Source organism: Pelobates fuscus, chromosome 3 (genome assembly GCF_036172605.1).
Source record: "Pelobates fuscus isolate aPelFus1 chromosome 3, aPelFus1.pri, whole genome shotgun sequence".
In the NCBI taxonomy this organism is placed as follows: Eukaryota; Metazoa; Chordata; class Amphibia; order Anura; family Pelobatidae; genus Pelobates; species Pelobates fuscus.
Window position 1 is genome coordinate 282392148 of NC_086319.1, and position 20187 is coordinate 282412334.

Genomic DNA, 20187 nt, shown 5'->3' on the forward strand with positions numbered 1-20187 from the left:
CAGCAGGGCCAGCCTCGGGGGGCCCGGAGGTGGCCGGCTCCTGGGCCCCCCAGCAGAAGAGGCTGGCCCTGTGGGTACATACCTGGGTCGCAGGGCGGCCGGGCCCCCTGGTGGGCCGGGCCCGGTCGCAGCCGCGACCCCTGCGACCCTGGTATGTACGCCACTGTGCACTTTCACTAATGATATTCGTGATATCATCACAATATCACTGTTTTGTGTTCAGCGAAGTCTCCAGAGTATAACAGTACCCCCCAATGTACAGGGTTTTTTTTTTTAGTAATTATTTATTTTATTTGTGCATAGATTATACATGAAAGTTTGCACTGCCACAACAGCTGGAGCAAACATATCAATAGGCGTAGTTGAACAGTGGTGTGGCATCGAGAACATTGCACTTTTTTTTTTTTTTTTTTTTTTTTTTTTTAAAGAAGGAATAGACATTATTAAACAAGAAGCTCCCATGTCACAGCAGTTAACCAAAATAGTAAAATACGTGGTGGGTGATATGTAGACATGCGTATTACTAATAAGAGTGCTTAGTATCGAAGAGCATATATGTCAAGAATATCTGCACTAGTTTTGGAAAGAGAAAGTAAAAGAAATACAGGAAAAATAACGGTAGGCATAACAGCAAAGTAAACCCTAGAGGCCCTCCATCGGAAAGATGAGCATAGAGTGATAGGACAGGTGTCTCAAGACCACCAGGCACAGGCAATAGACCCAGACTAGCATAAGCCCAGACAGACATGACGCAGAATATCAGTAAGTAAAACAGGTGTGGAAATATGGGCCTGTTCCTATGGCTCGATTCCCTGGCCAGTCTCATCCCATGCCCTTCAAGGGCCGAGCGTAGTTATGATCAAGGAGGATAAGCAGTAGGTCCGGGACTTCAGAAGAAGGCCGGTCAGGTCCTTCGCCAGACTTGGAAGGCTCTGCGGTACCTTTGGCAGCCCATATGTTCCAACCTTTCTGCGCCTTGACAGAGTGTAGAGCGGGGAGTCCTAAGAGGGACTGTGAGGTGAGTGGAAGCTTAGTTGTAGTGGTGCAGGTTGATGCCTCCTGAGTTCCAGCCGCCGCCAGAAGTCATTAAAAAGCCCGTCCAGCCTGGAAAATACATTGCTGGGGTCTCCACTGTGTGTAGTGAGCCACGCGGTCTCTGTCATCTTATGTTTGCTTGTTGTCAGGATTTCATCCTGCTAACCCACCCAAGTTGATTGGCCTACCAGAAGGGCACTTGTGCAGGCTACCAGGAACCTGGGCATCCCCGGTACAGGAGATCAGCAGTTTCCCCTGACTGGTGCACACCAGGCCGCATTTGCCATGGAGGGGTCATCACACTTTCGTTTAGTCGCTAACCACCTTCCCGCAGAGCAGGCAAGTCAGGCAACGATTTTGCTTGTGCAGTCCCAGGTCGGGCCATAATATACTTTAAGAAGCTTTGTTTAACAGGCTTGTGGAGGAGCCCGTCTGAGAAGGGCCCATCCTCCATGACAGTCAGGCCCTGCCACCCCCCACTTACAGGTTTAATTGTATTTTTGAAAGTTACAGCGTCAAATATAAGGCTTCGTTTTCCATTTTTGCACACTGAAATTTGCCAGATTGGTTATGTTGTCTTTGAAAGCATATGGTATCCCAGGAATGAGTATTACCCCCTGATGGCATACCATTTGCAATAGAAGACAACACAAGGTATTGCAAATGGGGTATGTTCAGTCTTTTTTTAGTAGCCACTTGGTCACATACACTGGCCAAAGTTAACGTTCATAATAGTTTTTTGTATTTTTAACACACAAACAAATATAAATGCCAACTTTGGCAAGTGTTTGTGACTAAGCAGCTACTAAAAAAAAGACTGGAAATACCCCATTGAATACCCTGGGTTGTGAGGTGTGATTCAGAGATTTATGACAGATAACAGTGTTACAATGTCACTACTGATACATTTTAAAAATATATATTTTGAAACAGCAATGTCCTACTTGTTCTTATAGCCATATAACGTTCCCAAAAAATCTAAGAACATGTTAACCATGGGTATTTCTAAACTCAGGATAAAATTTAGCACGGGTGTTTTTTGGCGGTTGTAGATGCGTAACAGATTTGGGGGGGTCAAAGTTAGAAAAGGTGTGTTTTTTTATTTTTTCATCATATTTTATAATTTTTATATAGTAAATTATATGATATGATTAAATTAATGGTATCTTTAGAAAAATCATTTAATGGCAAGAAAAATTGTATATAATATGTGTGGGTACAGTAAATGAGTAAGAAGAAAATTACAGCTAAACACAAACGCAGCAGAAATGTAAAAACAGCCCTAGTCCTTAACGGTAAGAAGATTGAAAATCGGTCTGGTCACAAAGGGGTTAAAGTGCTATTCATAGCAGAAGAGACTATGTATGTTAATAAGTTAAAGTAAACATCTCCTGGCTGAATTTCATGTTCTGGTGTCATCCCTTCCCCTACATTTGTAAATAACGTCCATGGATGGTGAGAGCAGTCCAATGGCACCGACCCAGCGATAAGGGAGATTGCCACTGGAATCTGGTGAGTAAATTAAGATATTTGTTTTTTAAGCTGAGCTGCAAGCATGACCAACTGCTACACTGTCATCACAATCTTGCCCCTCTATACCAATGCCAAAAAAAATCTTTGGCTTTGTGTGCTCTACCCAGCATTACAGCAAGTATATGAGTGGGTCATTGCAATTTTAAATATAATCCTTATAGGGTTGTTACAAACTGCTATTTGTAACTGGCCCTTTAAATGGAAAATTGCCCTGCTTCCCTGGATTGTGGAGAAGCCTATTTGCCAGCCTCCTTCCTTATGACTATGGCCCTGTGTGAGCGGTGATACCCCAGATAGCTATGCCATGGAGCCTATTCATATAATAGACTATGGGAAAGACTTAAGCTCCATGGCAATTGAACTGTGTGAATAGGATCTGCGCGCTATTCGGTAGTTTTGTGCGCTCAGATCCCAGCTGTCTTTCTGTAACCATGTGGTTAATGGAGTCTGCTGTGCTTATGGTGGCTACGGTGCTGATGGTCCTTTGGTGAGCGCTAGGAGCATCCTTTTCTACAGGCAACCGTAACATTTGGTGGCAGCGGTGGGATGGCGTCCTAGTGCGAGGAGCGGCACCTTGGAGACACCCGTATTGGTATCGTATGAGAGTATTGAGGGCAACCCTAGCCACTGCGCAGCGTCCCTACCTACAGCAACATGGAGCCAGCCAGTCCGTGCACAGCAGCCGAAATGGAGGAGAGGTTCCTCGACAGATTGCATGGCTTCCTATCCTGGAGAGATGGGGAAGTCTCAGAAGAGGAGATGTGTGGGTACAGACATGAGGCCAGATTTGAGCTGTGGGAAGAAGCCCTACAGGAAGTTCAGCGTTGGCGAGGGGATCGTAGTATCAGCAGAGAGCAGCAAATCCAGGCTCAAATGGCAGAGCAGACGGCGAGATACCAGCCCAGCAGCGGTGGTTCGTGGAGTCTGCAGTGCTTATGGTGGCTACGGTGCTGATGGTCCTTTGGTGAGCGCTAGGAGCATCCTTTTCTACGGTCCAACTTCCAGCCAGCCTGGAGGCAACCGTAACAAGGGTCAATATATAACCTTTTTTGAGAGGCGAGAACTTTCTGGTGTAATATGCCCTATTGGGAACTATGGGGAAGGTCACTCATTTTTCAGTAAAACCTGTATTACAAAAAAACTGAATTACAGCTCAGTTCTGTTTTTCCGCGGCCCCCCTCCTGATTTCACTGGGGCAATGCACAGTCCAATCATAGACATGTCTGTGATTGGAGCTTTTTGCCAACTCAGAGGTTATACACAGAATTGACATGTCATGTGTGCAACTAGCCACAGCACACAATGACGAATATCTCAGTATGTGCAATGTTTCAAACTTAAACACTGCACATACTGACTCCTACCACCATGACCACTTCAAATCACTGAAGAGGTAATGGTGGATGGAGTAAATCCTTTTAATGAAAAAAACGATCGCTATGAAAGCAACAAATGTATTGGGGTCAGGAAGACACGTCTTTAGTTAAGATTATTTAACAATAGATTGTGGCAGCAGATATAGCTCACATTGCCCATATTGTCTTTCTATCACTTATCCTAAAACAGGGGTTTTAGCCTGTGTCCTACTCAGAACAGCATTGTGCCTGTTACCAAGCTCTCTTTGAATGCCTCAAACTGTTGCATTCATTTACATCTCTATCTGCAGTAACTTGGCAATGGTTCAAGGATCGGTCTAAACTCAAGTGTTCTGTATAGCTCATTGCACAATGTGATCATATACTATGAAAAACCAAGGAAACACAGAAACTAGATTTCTCTGGATACTGGAAATTGTGAATGAGTTCGGCAAATCACTTGAGAGTTTTTTGTCACAAACCCCCCAAAATACTTTGGAACTAATGCATTCATAGTCCTTGTACCATAAATTATACAACATGCTATTTCATGTTATGTGTTCTTTGTACACTCACTACAAAAAAGTATATCCCTCTTCTGATTTATAAAACCCGTTGAACAGTATAATACACATACACATATATATATATATAATTCATGGTCAATATATATATATTATATATATATATATATATATATATATATATATATATATATATATATATTATGTGTGTGTGTGTGTGTGTGTGTGTGTGTGTGTATGTATACACACACACACACAGCCTCTATATTTTTACAAAAACTTCACTCTAGCCAATCTGAACCAAATTAATACACAAACCACACAAAACCTTTATGAAGTACAACATTCATATACTGCAAAAAAATAAAAAACAGTTTAAAATTCAGAATTTAGGGTGAATGCCTGTCCAATAGTGTCTGTAAAACATTATTTCAATGCTCTTAAACTATATTCCTTAAAGGTAGGGCTTGATAAAACAAATTTAAATCTAGGAGCCCCTCTGCCAAATTACAATTCTTAAGGGAACACTACAGTTACCAGAATCACTACAGCTTAATGTAGTTATGGTGTCTAGCCTGTGCGTGCAGGCTTTTCAATGTGTTTACACTGCTGCCTAGTAACACCTCTAGTGGTCGTTACTCAAACGCTATGAGAATCTAAAGTCTTTGCATGGAGGCACTGAACATTCCCCATAAAGATGCAATGATTTAATTGATCTCTATGATGAAATGCTGATTGGTGCCGCATTTGGCAGCGCATGCTCCATAGCTTCCCAATATGTTCCTATGGGAAAGCATTGGATTGGCTGAGAAAATCAAGATTGATAATCTCAGCTATGGAGGCGGGCCAGAGTCAGCAAGATCAGCAAAGCGTTGGAAAAAGGAGAGTAAAAAACACCATCCCCATATGATTGGAAGGGGGCTGGTGACCTAAACATACACATTCACTGACAGACATAAGCACTCACATACACTCACTGACAGACACATGCACACTCACTGACATACACCCATTCTCGCAAAGTATTTTTTTTATTGTTTGATACACTAAAATAGATATATATATACACACACACACACACACACACAAACAGAAATTTGAAAAAATAAACATTTTTAGTCACCCTCCTGTTTCTTACCTTTTGGGCGCCGGAAGGATCCAGTAGGACTAGGCAGCAGCAGCAGGTGACAGTGGGCCTTGCTGTGGCTGATGGTAGTGGGCTGTTGCTATTAAAGAACTGTAAGTACTTCCTCCCAGCGCTGAAGTCGCGCAGGTGAATGGGTGTGTGGGAGGCCAGCTCTGTGGAATGGGGACAGGCACGAGTCCCTCTCTGTGGAATGGTGGCACGCGGCAAGCAGAGCCGTCGTTAGCTGGAGCCCTGCCAGCTTGCAACGACCCTGCATCGACCACAGTGCAGTGAGGAGGAAATTGCAGTTCCTTTCCCTTGCTTCTGGAGTTGCACGGGGATGGAGGGAAAGGGCTGACAAATCCAGGTATCTGGGCCAAGGTTTCTTGAGACTGCAGGGTCATGATGTATACACAAAACTGCTTCATTAAGCCGAAGTTGTTTTGACGCCTATAGTATCCATTTAATTTACAGTTTTGCAAAACTCGTGTTGCAACTAGTTTAATAATTATAGTATGCATAAAATTAAAACAAAGCAATATGGATAATAAATCATCTATGCAACCAGCAATTTATTTAGTTTTCGCTCTTGTAGTAAAAACCTGTAATAGGTCTTTTTTTGGGAGTACTAAACAGCAATCCTAGTAATGCCTCACTAAATGTCCCAAAAGTATAAATTTCTATCTAATGATACATCTTTGGGTACCATACTTTCATACTCCCTCCTCTGTAAACATCACATATAAGACTACTGCTAAAACTCCAAACAGTCTTTCTACAGGCTTTACTCACAAACTCTGAAATGCAGAGATTTAAAAAACAAATTGCTAAATTTGGGCTCAAATATCCAAACTGTGACTATAGCAGAGATCAAAAATATTTCGAAATCAGCACTTTATGATGTCACCCATCCACATTTTCCACATTTCACAAAGTACATATCTTTTAAATACAGGTGATAAACAGAATACACACAAAAAGTAACTGGGAAGTAACAGTGCCTCTTTAACCCCTTAAGAACACATGACATGTGTGACATGTCATGATTCCCTTTTATTCCCGAAGTTTGGTCCTTAAGGGGGTTAAAGAATAGCAAAGAGATCAGGGGGAGCGACTTTGCTATGAAAGTTTAGAAGATTTTAGAAATACTCCACCTATTCAATAGAGCACATTTTATTCACATCATTCATGGTCAAAATAACAATGACATGTCAATTAACTGATGGAGCAAGTTAAAAAGAATTGAATTTAAAAAAAATAAAAAAAAAAACATTCCTACCTCTGCACAATTCACCATCTGTATACCTCTACCTGGGGATCATTCTTTTACCTAAAATAAACAGGGGGGTTGGAAATTAATGAAGCAAAGTCAGGCAGCATATGTATGCATTTGAAAAAACTACAACCCACAAATATTCAAATTTAAAACAGAAGTTAAACACACACACGCGATCCCAACACTGTCCCAAGTGTAATAACACAGACTTGCAATAAATGTTCTGTCACAAGCAATGATAATACATCATACTGCGGGGTGAGACTTTCTGCATACACCAAACGGAAAATAGAAATATGGGGCTTATTCACTAAACTGAAAACTAAATTAAAACAGAATGGCAAAAATATTTTCAAAGGAGTTATTTTAGTCAAATATTGCTATTCAAATTTCAATGCACTACAATTTGGAGTTTAGTGAAAGACTTATCTGCATGTCAATTTTTTTTTTTTTTTTTTTTTTTTTTTAACAAAGAAGGCAACATGCAAGCAGGAGGCACGCTGGGTATATCTAAATTGGTTGGTTAATGCACCAACAGATAACAGGTTAATTTTATGCGAGTCAATTCATCTTTCAGTAGCATGATTACCTATCAAAATGGCTAAGGAATAATAGACAAGACAAACTTAAGAACATAGTAATCCGTGTAGGCTGGAAATTGCAGTTACAATATCAGCATATTATAGAAGCATTTAACTATTTCGATAATAGACTACTGCCTGCAAATCCCCCCAGGCCCCTTATCATATTGGATGCCAGCTTTATCAGGCACTGTTTTGTCAGAAGGCATAACAGCATGCAGCAGGTGGACCAGCGATGTGCGTCCAAATAAATCAGATTACCTTCTTCCCAGCAAAACATATGTTGAACCTTTACAAACGTTATGTGCTTTACATAATGCAGACCTTGCACTATATTCAATTATTGCTGTGTATTGAGATTATATATATATATAATATAGACAGAGAGTCAGCGAGACAGAGAGAAAGAGAAAAAAAAAACACACTGCTCAACAAACAAAGCTGCCAAGTATCATTTAAAGGGACACTGTAGGCACCCAGACCACTTCTGCTCATTGGAGTGGTCTGGGTGCCAACTCCCACTACTCCTAACCCTGTAAGTGTAATTATTGCAGTTTTTTATAAACTGCAATAATTACCTTTGCAGGGTTAACTCCACCTCTAGTGGCTGTCTACTAGACAGCCACTAGAGGTCTCTTCCTGGTCCATAGCTAGAGCGTCGCTGGACGTCCTCACGCTGTGTGAGGACCTCCAGCGTCGCTCAAATCCCCATAGGAAAGCATTGAAATTTGTTTTCAATGCTTTCCTATGGGGAGACCTAATGCGCATGCGTGGAATTGCCGCGCATGCGCATTAGGTCTCCTCGGCCGGTGGGCGGGATCAGTCTCGCCCGCCGGCCGACGGAGCCAGTAGGAGGAGCGGCAGGGGAGGAGCAGGCAGCGACGTGGGACATGTCGCTGCCTGAGGTAAGTGACTGAAGGGGTTTTCACCCCTTCAGTAACTGGGGATTGGTGGGTGGGTGGGTGGGTGGGTGGGAGGGAGAGGGACCCTCCAGTGCCAGGAAAACGGATCGTTTTCCTGGCACTGGAGTTTCCCTTTAATAACATGACACACCTATAAAGCACATTGGAATGACAAGAGAAAAAGAATGCTACTATTACTTAAATCGACAATCATTTTTGTATCTGTAAATTACCTACCCATCTTTAGTTATCAAGTAACATAAAACAAGGTTTATGTTGTGGAGCACAACATAATCTGTATATTACATTGAGCTTATTATTATTATTATTATTATTATTAGTCCTTATTGCCATCTACATAAGATGTCCATTAACCTCCAACACACACAGTATTATTTTTATTAATTAGGTGGCCACTTTATATTTATGCAGCTGGAAAGTTTGTTGATTTTTAGAGATAGATTAGGAATGTGTCATGAATTAAATCCTGAGTCATTCAGCCCCAATACTGGGTTTATATATTTCAAGATCAATATCAGGAGGTTTTAATCTCAAATTTCAGATTGGTTTCTTCAGCTGGGATGGAATTAAAATTCCTCCATATTAGAGCCCCAGGATGCTTTAACATAATTTTCATTAAAGTGCCAACATATACCAGAGCTGTGTAATGAGTAAATGAAACAAATAACTGCAACAAAACCGCTCAATTTTGCAATGCAAAGTAAATAATTCCATAAACATTTACCTTGTTTTCCACTCTTTTCCAGGAAATTATACAATGTAACTTTCAATGTAAGAACAATGGGGGCTTGAATGCACACCTCTCTCACATCCTATCAGGCTGTCTGCAATACGCATGCAGAAGTGTTAAATTAAGAGGACACTATAGTCACCCAGATCACTTCAGCTCAATGAAGTGGTCTGGGTTCCAGGTCCCCCAGGTTTTAACCCGTCAGATGTAAATATAGCAGTGTCAGAGAAACTGCTATGTTTACATTGCAGGGTTAATCCAACCTCTAGTGGCCGTCTTCCTGATAGGCGCTAGAGGCGCTTCTGCGACACTGGATGCGAAAATCGCATCCAGCGTGCAGAACGTCCATAGAAAAGCATTGAGAAATGCTTTCCTATGGACTGTTTGAATGCGCGCCACTCGGGAGCCGACATCGGCGGGGGAGGAGAGGTCACCAGCGCCGGATTTAGGTAACTAATTGAAGGGGTTTTAACCCCTTCAGCGCCAAGGGAGGGGGACCCTGAGGAAGATATAGTGTCAGGAAAACTAGTTTGTTTTCCTGACACTATAGTGATCCTTTAAATGACCACTATATCACATCATGAAGTAGCCTAAATACATAGTTACATAGCTGAAAAGAGACTTGCGTCCATCAAGTTCACCCTTCCTCACATATGTTTTTTACTGTTGATCCAAAAGAAGGCAAAAAAAATTTAAAAAAAAAAACAGTTTGAAGCACTTCCAATTTTGCAACAAACTAGGAAAAAAAATCCTTCTTGACCCCAGAATGGCAGTCAGATTTATCCTTGGATCAAGCAGTTATTACCCTACATTGAAAGATTATATCCTTGAATATTCTGTTTTTGCAAGTATGCATCTAGTAGCTGTTTGAACATCTGTATGGACTCTGATAAAACCACTTCTTCAGGCAGAGAATTCCACATCCTGATTGTTCTTACAGTAAAAAAACCCTTTCCTTTGCCTTAGACAAAATCTTCTTTCTTCTAGTCTAAACGCATGACCTTGTGTCCTATGTAAAGTGTGGTTTGTGAATAGATTTCCACACAATGGTTTGTATTGGCCCCGAATATATTTGTATAATGTTATCATATCCCCTCTCAGGCGTAGGTTTTTTTAAACTAAATAGGTTTACATTTGTTAAACTTTCTTCATAGCTGTGTTCCATTCCTTTTATTAATTTTGTAGCCCGCCTCTGCACTTTTTCTAGTGCCATAATATCCTTCTTTAGAACAGGTGCCCAAAATTGCACAGCATATTCAATGTGTGGTCTTACCAGTGATTTATAAAGAGGCAAAATGATATTCTCGTCCCGAGAATGAATGCCCTTTTACATGCATGACAATACCCTACTGGCCTTGGCCACTGCTGATTGACATTGCACATTGTTGCATAGTTTGTTGTCTATAACAATTCCCAAGTCCTTTTCGTGTTTATCCCTAATTCGCTTCCATTAAGGGTATACGTTGCTTGTGTATTCTTTACGCTGAAGTGCATAACTTTGCATTTTTCAACATTAAATTTAATCTGCCATTTGAGTGCCCAGTCCTCCAGTCTATCTAAATCCCTCTGCAACAAAGTAATATCTTGCTCACATTGTATTATTTTACAAAGTTGTGTGTCATCTGCAAACACTGAAACATGACTTTCAATGCTGTCTTCAAGATCATTTATAAACATGTTAAATAGAAGGGGTCCCAGAACAGACCCCTGAGGGACACCACTTGCCACCTCTGTCCAGCTTGAAAATTTACCATTAACGACAACTCTTTGTACTCTGTTTTTAAGCCAATGTTCTACCCAAGAACAAGCATTTTCATCTAGACCGATTTCCTTGAGTTTGAACACTAATCTTCTGTGTGGAACTGTATCAAATGCCTTGGCAAAATCCAAATAGATCACATCCACTGCAACACCCTGATCTATACTTCTACTTACTTCTTTCTATTCCCAATGTGTTCCTTTAAAACAAGCATGTCAAACTCAAAGGCTAACACGGGCCAAATAAACAAGGCTTAAGTTTATGTGGGCTTCAAAAAAAAAAAAAAATGTAAAAAAGTTCGACCTAGCCCAACACAAACTAAAATGACTTGTATCATTCTCATGCAAACAATATGTAATCCTGGGTACAAAATATATTTTACTCAAAAGCTTCACTACAAGTTACTTACTACGCCCCCCCCCCCCCCCCCAATCTAAAACACAGACTTCCGCCCTCCCCTCTAATACACTGCCCCTTCCATCACATAATACACTGCCCCCTCCTTTTACTCTAATTTAAAACACTGCCCTCACTCCCACCACTCTTATTTAATACACTGCCCCCTCCTCCCTCTGCCCAATCAAATACACTGCCCCCCTTCCTAATTTAATTCACTGCCTCCCATCCTCTCCCCAATTCAATTCACTGCCCCCTCCTTCCGCCGCCAAATTTAATACACTGCCCCCCTCCCAATACATTAAACTACAGGAAGGTTCACCCAAGCCTCTTTTCCCCTACCTTAAGCAGTCTTCCAGTCCAGCCCTACACGATCTTCCCTGCTCAAGCAGGTCACATGCTTCTCTGGCACTGCGAGCAGCAGGGAAGGGGGAGTGGTTGCTCTGCACACAGCCAGCCACTCTGAACATTGTAATGCCACCACGCCAGATATGACTCCATACACTGTATGCGCATATCCGGCTGCTGGCCTGAAAGAATGTTTTGTGCTCTTGCACGCGATCGGCCACGGCCAGCAGGAGGGCAACAGCACGAAGAGGCTCCAGGGAAGCCGGCCTACCGGGAAATTTCCCGGTATCCCAGTAGGTCAGTCAGTCCCTGGGCCGCAAAAATACCGTGGGCATCAGACATTCATTCAAATTACTCTTTCATAGATAAAAGGAGGAGGCCACCAATTAGTATGTGACGATCTCCTCCAACAAAGGAAAAGTAGCAAGAGTAGAGAGAAATTGATATATCAACAGGAGAAATCATATTTGCCCCTGTGCGGCTTTCTCTGGACAAGCTTGCCACATTCCCATGTCATATCAGATTCTAGTACATGTGACAAACATGCATATTCAGTTGCACAGGACCAACACAGAAAAGGCTAGGATATCCACCGGTCAACTGTATCAGTGTTTCAGCTACCTCCTTCCACTGGGATGTGCCAGAAGAGTGGATGCCGAGACATTTAGCACATATTGTTATATGTATTGTTTTTTTTGTGACCATTATTGATGAAGCAGCTTCCTTCTGATCCATACAAGACATTACATGGCATGTAGAGGCTAACTCAAATCTTTTTAAGAAGGGGCTTGCACATGATAAAAACCATGGGTACGAACACATGGCTCAATATGCCGTGCAGTGTACAATTTCAAACAGCCTACAGCTGGACTACAAGTCAATAAAATCCCTTCATAGTGCTCCCAAAGAAAGCAATGGGTGAACCTTAACTGCCTGCATCAGGGTAATATTACTTTTATTCAATACATTATTTTAAAAAGTACTTACTTGAGTAAGTTTAAAGGAACACGTCAAACACCATGACTACTACAGTGCCAGTATAATCTGCCAATCAGTATTAGCATGGTTTGACAGTTACCTAGGTTTCGCCAGGCGCTTGTCTGCTTCAAGATGTATGTTTAAGGACCATTACAGCTAATGTTAAGCCTTAACCTTAAAGTTTGGCAAACTTCATCCCTAACATATATAAATAGATTCATAGGATATGGCTATTTCTATACATATTTATGTAATATCGTTAGAGTCTTCAATAAGAGCTCCCGGAGGCATTTTAATTGTTTTAAAAAAAAAAAAAAAAAAAAAGAAACAGAAATGTGTACTGCGTTGTCGAAATAAACTCATTGCACTATTGAAGAAATAGAGACAAGTTCTGCCATGTGACACCAACTTTAATGTTTCAAATTGTTACCAACTTGACTAGTTAACACCATAAGATTGGTCAGTCTCTCTTAGTACCTCTGCAGGGAAACTAGATAGTCCTGATGATGTTCTAAGAAAAAAACCTTCTTCAGAGTGCAGAAGAAGCCACAGGCATCTTTATTACATAAAACATTCACAGTTGCCAGTGTGTGACTAAAAATGTGATTTCTAAGCAGTCACTTCCCGATTCTTGTCCTTGTTCTGGGATTAGTCAGCAGAGTAATTTTATCCCAGACAAGTGAACTCCAAGGGCTTTACACATGTTCAACATGGAATGCCAGGCTGGGCTACTGGGCCCAAGGTCAATAAGCAGTTAAATTTTATATTTACAACTAAAATTGTTCTACATGTGTGTCAGCAACTGTTGGTTTTTGTTTGTTTTTGTGAAGGGCATATGTTGTTAATTTACTCCATACACATATCTGAATTAAATGGGATAGTAGAGGTATTTGGCTGCTCCAACCTACTTATCCTTACTAATACACAAATATGTCCCGTCTAGGCCCGTACGCTCTGCCGGATACCTACGTCTAACCTCTGTTCGTACTCCTACCTCTGATGCTCACCTTAAAGGGACACTCCAGGCACCCAGACCACTTCTGCCCATTGGAGTGGTCTGGGTGCCAACTCCCACTACTCTTAACCCTGCAAGTGTAATTATTGCATTTTTTTGTTTTTATGAACTGCAATAATTACCTTGCAGGGTTAACTCCACCTCTAGTGGCTGTGGAAACCTGTGCTAGAGCGTCGCTGGATGTCCTCACACTGTGCTTTCCTATGGGGGCTCTAATGCGCATGCGCGGCATTGCCACGCATGCGCATTAGGTCTCCCCAGCCGGTGGGCGGGATCAGTCTCACCCACCGGTCGACGCAATCACTGGGAGGAGCAGCAGCGAAGGAAGAAGCAGTGACGTGGGACATCGTCGCTGTCTCTGGTAAGTTACTGAAGGGGTTTTCACCCCTTCAGCAACCAGGGATTGGGGGGTGGGAGGGAGAGGGGACCTGCAGTGCCAGGAAAACGGATTGTTTTCCTGGCACTGGAGTTTCCCTTTAAAGACTTCTCTAGGGCTGCACCGTTCCTATGGAACGCACTTCCCCTCTCTGTTAGATTCTCACACAATCTCCACTCCTTCAAAAAAAATATCTTTGAAGACTTACTACTTTAGGAAAGCATATCAAATAAAGGGCCACTATAGGCACCCAGACCACTTCAGCTTAATGAAGTGGTCTGGGTGCCTGGTCCATCTAGGATTAACCCTTTCTGCTGTAAACATAGCAGTAACCCATTAACTATGGGTTAATCCAGCCTAAAGTGGCTATTTGACAGCCGCTAGAGGCGCTTCTCACTATGATTTTCACAGTGAGAAGACACCAGCATCCATAGGAAAGCATTGAGAATGCTTTCCTATGGACTGACTGAATGCGCGCGCGCGACTCTTGCCGCGCATGCAGCCGATGACAGCCAAAGGAGGAGAGTCCCCAGTGCCGAGGCAGCCCGGCGGTGGAGAAAAGGTATGTGTTTAACCCCTTCCTCACCCTAGAGCCCGGCGGGAGGGGGACCTAGAGACCCTAGTGGTCCTTTAAACTGTAAACCGCTTTCCCTCTCCACACCCTGATTCCTCTCCTGAAACGGTCATCAAAACAAAACATTAAGCCCTCAATGGATACTATCCTAGCAACCTACTTTTCTACCCTTACCTTTGTCACATTACCCCACTCCCTCTAGCATGTAAGCTCATTGAGCAGGGCCCTCACTCCATCTGTTCCTGTGTGCCCGACTCGACTGGTTAGAAATACTTGTCTGTTAGTCCACCCATTGTACAGCGCTACGGAACTTGTTGGTGCTTTATATTTATTTCTATATATGGAGTTAATATATTATGTAACACAAAGTATGATGAATTACCAATTATCTCCCTTCTACAAATAAAATAGATTTGTTAATATCACATCAATAGCAACAGAAGCAGACTGCTTGGTAGTCAGATTCTTAGAATTAAATCCGGTCAGCTGAACACGCTAGTCCTTAAACATCAAATATGTTTAAGGACTAACAAGACATGACTATTGCAAAATTAAGGAATATGCCTATTGCTGGCCTTCAAGCGGTTAAGTCAAATTAAGAAGTGGAAATAAAAAGGAAATATTTCTTGTTTCAACCTATAATATTGCAGGTTAGTAGTAAAATTGTTTAAAACGTGGTGTTTAAAACGTGGTATTTAAAACGTGGTATTTTTTTTTTTTTTTTTTAATTCTTTATTTTTGCGTGCAAAAGATTACAGGCGAGTTATCGTTGCCACAACAGCATTAACAAACACATTGTTATATAGATTGAGAGTGTTATGGCAATTGTAGGTACTGCACATGTTAAAATTAGGGCATGAAAGAACTATTGAGTAGACGTGTATTGGGAGTAGTAATTAAAACAGGGTATGCAAACTAACGTGTCTGCTGCTAAGGATAAATTGAAACCTTAATGGTAATCCTTAAGCATACTTTGAATTGGTAGCAGGCTTGTTACGACATGAGAGTTAATGGCATGATGCCCCCAGGAGGCTTCAAGCAGGTCACTTGGCTATTTAGGGAGTAAGTGTGGAGGTGTAAGTCGGTAAGTGCCTAGTAGGGGGTGGGTGTCAGACAGAAAAGGGGACCTGGGACTTGGGCTGTATGTGTGAAGCAGCCAGAGTCGTGGGGGATAAGTCCACAGTCACCCGATGCCAGCAGCTGGCAGGTCAAAGTGCATGGATGCACAATAGCACAAAGACAGACCTCTAAGCCTTGCTGGAAACTTGCAAACAAAGCCAGGTGTCATGACTTGAGGGTGTGTAACAGTCCCTGTGCTGGGTCGCAGTGGTGCCCTCCTTCTTGCTGCTCTGTTCTGGCGCGTCTTGTGCGGAAGCCATGTTGGGGCTCGTTTTGTTGCAGGAGCCGTGTTTGTGTTCCGCAAGTCAGGCAGTCGCTTGTGTGACAGTTCGGCAGCTGGTTGGGTCTGGGCAGGGTGGTGCATCCTTTCCTCCACTTTGCGCCAGAAGTCTTGGAAGATCTTCTCCAGCCTAGCCGCGTATCCCTGTTTGTCCTCTTTGGCGCCGGGGATCCACGTGGCGTCCGCCATCTTAGGTTGGTCGCTGTATTGTGCAGCAGCCTTCGTGGTAGCTCCCCAGGATAACCCCCACCGGTCCAGGGGGGGGGGGGGGGAGGTGGGGGGAGGAGATTACTGGACTCTTGTGCAGCTGTGGGTGCCGACACGCGTCTCCGGTCCGGGGGATTGGCTGCCTCCCCCATCCAGTGCGTCTCAGGCCGCATGTTTTAAATCTTGAAGTTAACGAGCTCCAGTCTCGCCTTGAAGCCTTTCCTCGGGTCACAGTGGGATCAGGAGTCAGGTAAGTCGCTTGTAGTGATCCACCGTACCCTCAATGGGGGTAATAATTGCGATTTTACTCGATATTGAAGAGGAGCTCCTGCAGAGCACGTCTTCCCTCCATTATGGTCAGGCCCCGCCCCCCCAAAAAAAATTTGGTATTTTTATTTGAAAGTCATTAAATTCGTGGTAATTAGAATTAAAAACGAATTGTTAAGTATGCTTTTTTTGTATCTATTTTTAAGGTTACATTTGTGTACACCAATTGTTGAGCATGCTTATTTTATGTAACAGTGGAAAAAATGAGCAAAAGGAAGAAATACCATTGATAAAGTAACCCAAAATAATGTCAATTTTCTTTGACAGCCATGTGGAATTCAGCTCCTCCCAAATGCTCAGTGACTCATCAAAATCTTCTCATTCCCAAACAAAAATTAAATAAAGATACATAGAGTCTGTATGTCTGGTGTTTGTTCATTGAACAGCTTGTTATATTGGTGGTTGCTTAACATTTCAGGTACTAGAGATTCACAATAATTTTCTATAACAGCATACACATAAATAACCAGCATGATCATAAATGCTACACAATGCACACGAGTCAGATTTTTGCAGTAACTATTTTGTGAGTACAATGGCTTAAGGGTAGAGAAGATGTACAGACACTATTAAAGTTAAGACGCGGTGTTTCAGGTTACCATAAATATGTCTACTATAAAGGAGCACATTTGTTTCAATACACAGCTGGAGTCAGAGAAAAGATGCTTTGTATGAAACCATGCCCTAATAACCATAGTACATTATCATGGGCCTATATGTAGGTCAACTGAAATACAGATGAATTAAGAAACCATTAAATTGGACTCTTTATAATTTATTATCCAGTGATCCATAGATAGGGTTCCATCCAGTGATCCATAAATAGGATAGAGATCATTTTAAGAGTAGGATTTAATTGTGTCAGGGGTGCAGAATTCCTATCCCTTAACGCCCAGGACAAGTGGTTCTGCACAGGAAGATTTTGTGTTTCTTAGCCCTGGTGCGGGCAAGTGGCCAGGTTGCTTAAAAAAACAAAAATAAATAAAAAAATTAAAAAAAGAGCCTGGGAGAAGAGAGAGCAATGGCAGAAAGCATGTGGTCTGATCTCTGGTGGGTGCAGACCATAGTAATCACTCCCATGCAGTCCAGCGATCACTAATAAGTCACATTGCATCTTCTGGTATTCCCAGCCTGCACTAGGACTCACTTAGCGCCAAAACTGCAATGGAGGTGGAGACCACAAACTCCCCCAGTCAGCCATCAGATACATAACAGACAGACCACACACAGAATCAACACACACATTACACATATCTAGTACAAACGCCACACACATATTGCATACATCAGACATCACAAATGCCTGGTACAAGAGATGGAGAAGCTATGAAGACGACAAGACACTTAGGGTTATTCACTAAAATACAAATTTTAGCAGAACAAAACTAAATGAAAAAAGGGAGGCAAAAGGCTGTAACAGCAGAGTTTAAGACTTTTTTAAGATGGTCTTTTTTGGCTCAGTTTAACCCCAAAGTTAGGATCATGGTGCCTGATTGCTCTGCCTCTTCACTGCCTCTGGATCTCCAAGCAACTGCATCTCACGCCTCATGGTGCATCCCACATCACAGGGAGTCAAACCAGCATTCTGCATCGTACGCCACAGAATGTCAAACCAGAGTGCTGCATCCCACGCCACCTTGTAGCAAAAAAACCTTTGTGCTGCATCCCACGCCACAAGGTGCTAAAACGGCGTGCTGCATCCCACGCCACAGGGTGCCAAAACAGCGCGCTGCATCCCACGCCACAGGGTGCCAAAGACGCATGCTGCATCCCACGCCACAGGGTGCCAAAGACGCATGCTGCATCCCACGCCACAGGGTGCCAAAGACGCATGCTGCATCCCACGCCACAGGGTGCCAAAGACGCATGCTGCATCCCACGCCACAGGGTGCCAAAGACGCATGCTGCATCCCACGCCACAGGGTGCCAAAGACGCATGCTGCATCCCACGCCACAGGGTGCCAAAGACGCATGCTGCATCCCACGCCACAGGGTGCCAAAGACGCATGCTGCATCCCACGCCACAGGGTGCCAAAGACGCATGCTGCATCCCACGCCACAGGGTGCCAAAGACGCATGCTGCATCCCACGCCACAGGGTGCCAAAGACGCATGCTGCATCCCACGCCACAGGGTGCCAAAGACGCATGCTGCATCCCACGCCACAGGGTGCCAAAGACGCATGCTGCATCCCACGCCACAGGGTGCCAAAGACGCATGCTGCATCCCACGCCACAGGTGCCAAAGACGCATGCTGCATCCCACGCCACAGGGTGCCAAAGACGCATGCTGCATCCCACGCCACAGGGTGCCAAAGACGCATGCTGCATCCCACGCCACAGGGTGCCAAAGACGCATGCTGCATCCCACGCCACAGGGTGCCAAAGACGCATGCTGCATCCCACGCCACAGGGTGCCAAAGACGCATGCTGCATCCCACGCCACAGTTTATTTTTTTTAATTTATAAAATATTTTACCAGGAAGGATACATTCAGAACGCCATACTGCGTCCCACGCCACAATGCCACAATGTGTCTAAACTAGATTACATACCCTTAACCTTTCGGTGTAACAAAAGCCATTCAAAATTGCATGGTTCATCTACTGCCCACATGTGTATAAAAAAAAACAATATTCATATACACTTTGCTTCACTGTGCCTAAATTTGTGCTGGAGACCAACACAGCTCTCTCTGCATGCCCCCCAGATGCCATTCATATAACAATGATGAGATCAGTAGTGCCAGCTCACCCTGCAGAGACCCCATGCCACCCATCAATCACAGCTCACCCTGCAGAGACCCCATGCCACCCATCACTCCCAGCTCACCCTGCAGAGACCCCATGCCACCCATCACTCCCAGCTCACCCTGCAGGGACCCCATGCCACCCATCACTCCCAGCTCACCCTGCAGGGACCCCATGCCACCCATCACTCCCAGCTCACCCTGCAGGGACCCCATGCCACCCATCACTCACAGCTCACCCTGCAGAGACCCCATGCCACCCATCACTCACAGCTCACCCTGCAGGGACCCCATGCCACCCATCACTCACAGCTCACCCTGCAGGAACCCCATGCCACCCATCACACACAGGTCATCTCCCTGCCTTGCTTTATAAGAAGCCGACACAGCTCCTCTCTCACAGCTCACATACCCACCGACCCTGGCATCCCCAGCTTGCTCACTGCCCATACTGCCCATCACCCGCCGTGCCTTACCTGCCATGGCTTCCTATCAATGGCGGCTCTGTCAAGCGGCCCGGAGCACTGGGCTTTGTTAGACTGTCCGTGCCAGGGGTAGAGCAGCGGGGACCAGAGGCTGAGAGTGAAGGTGGACCGCTCGGTATCGCCTTCCCCTCCGGACCAGAACCAGCGACACTGACAGCTCAGAACAATAGCCTCCCACCGACACCGACCCTGCGTCACCACGTCAGCCTGGCAGTGAGGCAATCTGCCCTCTTCTGGGACTGTACGTAAGGGGCGTGGCTATCTCAGCATGTGCTCAGCCTGACCATTATATCACTGATGCAGTGTCTGATGTAACCCAGCTTCCTATATGTAACCTATTCATGTAATGTCACGTTTTCATGGGAGCTGGGATGAGCAAACGTAACCACTTAATTAATTCACTTAATTACGAACAGTAAAGCGTTCAAAGCGAATATAATGTAAATTTTATGCCAAAATTACAAAACTGGAAGGAAAAAATAAATCTGGAAAT

At 43.7% G+C, this 20187-nt stretch overlaps 1 protein-coding gene across 1 annotated transcript in view; it reads right to left on the bottom strand.

Annotated features, from left to right (window-relative positions):
* The window catches only part of SLC23A2 (solute carrier family 23 member 2), a 156992-nt gene extending 137086 nt beyond the window's left edge, over nucleotides 1–19906 (bottom strand). The window contains exons 1-2 of the mRNA XM_063448633.1: nucleotides 19686–19906; nucleotides 6853–6903 (exon numbers count right to left, since the gene is read on the bottom strand). The gene's annotated coding sequence lies outside the window, so the exon portion shown is untranslated. The remainder of the gene's footprint in view (nucleotides 1–6852; nucleotides 6904–19685) is intronic.
* Between the last annotated feature and the right edge of the window lie 281 nt (nucleotides 19907–20187).